The following is a 3,636-nucleotide window of genomic DNA, read 5'->3' on the forward strand; positions in this document are numbered from 1 at the left end:
GCCTTACTATGGTATGACTTTTTTTGAAAGCCTTACTATGGTATGACTTTTTTGAAGCCTTAATATACTATGACATTTTTTGAGCATTTTGGAAGCCTTACTATACTATGACTTTTTTTTGATGGTTTTGAAAGCCTTATTATACTATGACATTTTTTGAAGCCTTACTATGGTATGACTTTTTTTGACCATTTTGATGCCTTACTGTACTATGACTTTTTTTGGACCATTTTTGAAGCCTTACTATACTGACTTTTTTTGACCATTTTTGATACCTTACTATACTATGACTTTTTTTTTAAACCTTACTATACTATGACTTTTTTGATGGTTTTGAAAGCCTTAGTATACTATGTTTTGGACAGTTTATGTAAAGCTGTTTGTTACCTGGAGGCCTCTGTCCTGGTCTCAAAGAACTTCTTCATGGTACGAAGACTCTGTGTGATCGTGGACTATGTGTCTGCGATCGCGGACAATGTCTCTGAGATTATGGACAAAGTCTCTGTGATCATGGACAATGTCATTATGGCCGTGGACGATGTCTCTGAGATCATAGACGGTGTCTCTGTGATCATTGACAATGTCTCCATGATCGCGGGCAATGCCGTCAAATCGGTGACCCCCGTCTCCGCCGATTCTATCGCAAGGTCTCTACGAAGCATGGGACAATGTCTCTGACCAAGGACAACGCCTCTCTCATCTTTGACAAGGTCTCTGCGACTGTGGACAATGTCTCTGATCGTGGACGATGTCTCCCTCATCCTCAACAATGTCTCTCCGATCATGGACCATGTCTCTGCGATCGTGGCGTCATCTAGAAAAATCAAAAACAAACAGAAAAAAATATAAAAATGTATTAAAATATTAATATCTATTAAGTTTAAAACATATTTGTCAGTACTAAACATGTGTCATTTTTATGAAATATAAATAAAATGTTAAAATTTTATCTTTACAGTGATTCTGTCACTCAGTGTAATGGATGACACTGTGGTCTAACAAATAAATTGCATTACACTGTATGACAAAATTAGGGATGCACCGATACCACATAGTTTCAATCCAATTACAAGTACAAGTACTTACATTTGAGTACTTGCCGATGCAGAGTACCAATATAAGTAGTTATTAATGCCATTACACTTCGTACATTTACTTGAAAACATGTTTTATTTTCATCAGATATTGTTTCATCCTCTGGCTGTAAGAAATTGCTGTGACTGACATTTGAACATTCCATTGTATGTGGCATTGTCACACATTTTATTCAAACAGAAGTACTGTTATTGACAGTTAAGCATTCAACTGCATCTTTTTTTGTTAACAAACAGCCTTGCCACATATTTCACAAACTCTTTGAACTTGCCGTCATGTTGGTTTTTTAGATATTTTATCAGATTGCTTGCGTTGAAAGTACTCTCTTTCGTCCCTCCTCTTGACAACTTTGCAGAGCATAATTTGCGGTCCGCTTTACTTTTGTCACCTGAAATACCTCCACACCACTGACATTGCTCCTCCTTGCTCTCAATTAGCACCTGACTGGACAACTGAATGTCTCACTGCGGTAAAGTGGTATTGAGTGCTGTGGTATCGGGACACTTTTATGAATACTAGTATGAATACAGGAACAGGGTATCAGACAGATACCTGATGCTGGTATCAGTATCTGTGCATCCCTAGACAAAACCATTACACTGAATGATGAACTTTTACTTAAACATATATTGCAGGCAATCAGCTGGCCACCTATATCAAACAATGACCCTAACCACTAAAGTTAATCACAGTTATTCACACAATCTACTTATTAAAAATCAAACCATAAAGGTGTTTTTTTGCATTATACAGAATGACATAGGGATTTGTAAAAAGGTTACCACACAACAAAAAGGTGAAATTATCAGATATTTAAGAGCAATAAATTCACCTTGCTGCAGTACCTTTTGATGATGTCATAGAGTATCACATCACTATCAGTTTTTGATATGATTTTAAAATGGCTTCTTGATCTGGTTACACTGAATGACTTCTAAAGAATTGTGAATTTGGGACAAAAGACCCCTGTTTATTTCTGCACTTAAGCAATAAAAGCAAGACTTTTATATCACTTTTATATTACTTTTCTTATTTGGCCCGAGCACACAAGTGTTCGAAGGCCCTATTAGAATTGCGCCGAGTCTTATTATTATCGTCCGAAATGAATGGCCTTTTTGAGGGCATACAATTGCTAAAAAAAAAATCACGAAACTTGCACGTGCGTCAGACCTGGTGAAATTTTAGGGGGGTGCATGTGCGGTGCATAATGACTGTTTAGTGCCTCCCGGAAACATTCAAAAGCGATGCATGCCCAGATGTACAAGAAAGTCTCCTGATGTCATGACCTCAAACCAACAGGAAGTCGGCCATTTTGACTGAACACAAAGTTTGCTAGATGTCGGTAAAGTGACTATTAACAATTACAACAGGGATTTAAACAAACTATCAAGAGCTCGCTGTGTTTTCGCCCGACCACGTTCGTCCACAACTCATGTCTAGGACACCTCAGTCACAAAAACACTAACACACCCTTACTTGCGCAGTAAGTCTGTAACAGAGAAGGCTAATGCTAACTCTCGCCGCTAACGCAAATGCTTACCGTTGCGCCCCAGGTGTGTTCAGCGTCCAGCCTCACTCGTGTTCGACAAAAAGCAGCTTCAAAGCTTGTTTTAGCACTCATGCTTGTTTTAGCATTCATGCTTGTTTTAACATTCATGCTTCTTCGGCGATTATGTTTTCACACAGTACAAACAAACCGAGACAACGGTTCAAACGCTGGTTTGAATCTGTCTCTTCCGTTACCCCCCTCTCTACGCTCCTCCCTCAAGGTCATGACCGATGACGACACAAGCAAGCCAACAACGGTAGAAAAAACACCAATTCGCCAGTTTACTGTATTTCGCCTAGCAACAGCCACTGATAAATATCCACGGGGAAGATAGGAGCCTGTTGCTGCTGTAAATAATGTAAACGATGGAGTGAATAGAATCTCAGTTAAAATTAACTAAAGGATGCTTTTCTGCGCATCCTTTAGTTAGCCACGTTATGATTTCTGTTGTTTAGACAATGCCTCCTCAAGTAGCACAACAGCTCTGCTAGGCAATAAGACCCTTCATTTATCAAGAGATATGTATTAAAGATTGACTGAAACTGAAATGTTGTTGACATTTTCATGGAGGTCTGAGAACAACCACATAATCATTCACAGAGATAAGTGAGATGACAGTGTCTCCCTGTTAAGACTTCTTATGAACAAAACTTCACAGAAATATAAACAGAAATAATATTTTTTGCAGTGGACTTTCAAAACATATCATATCATATTTCTAAGCATATTTCTCTTGAAATTAGTGAACAGTAGTATAAAGGAGATAAAATAATGCAAGAACTTCAAAATGTCATAATTATATATGTAATATGTATCATACTACTTGCCAGTTTTAACAGTAGTGTTTGACTTTACTGCCCTCTACTGCCCAGAAGCCAACATTACAATCACTAAGTGTTGACACTTCAACACAAACTAGTAGTTTCCTGTATGCTCCACAAAGTAAAGCACATTCATAAAGAAGGTGGTTTATTAAAATAACACAAACACTG

Source organism: Lates calcarifer, linkage group LG14, assembly GCF_001640805.2.
Source record: "Lates calcarifer isolate ASB-BC8 linkage group LG14, TLL_Latcal_v3, whole genome shotgun sequence".
NCBI classification, from domain to species: Eukaryota; Metazoa; Chordata; class Actinopteri; family Centropomidae; genus Lates; species Lates calcarifer.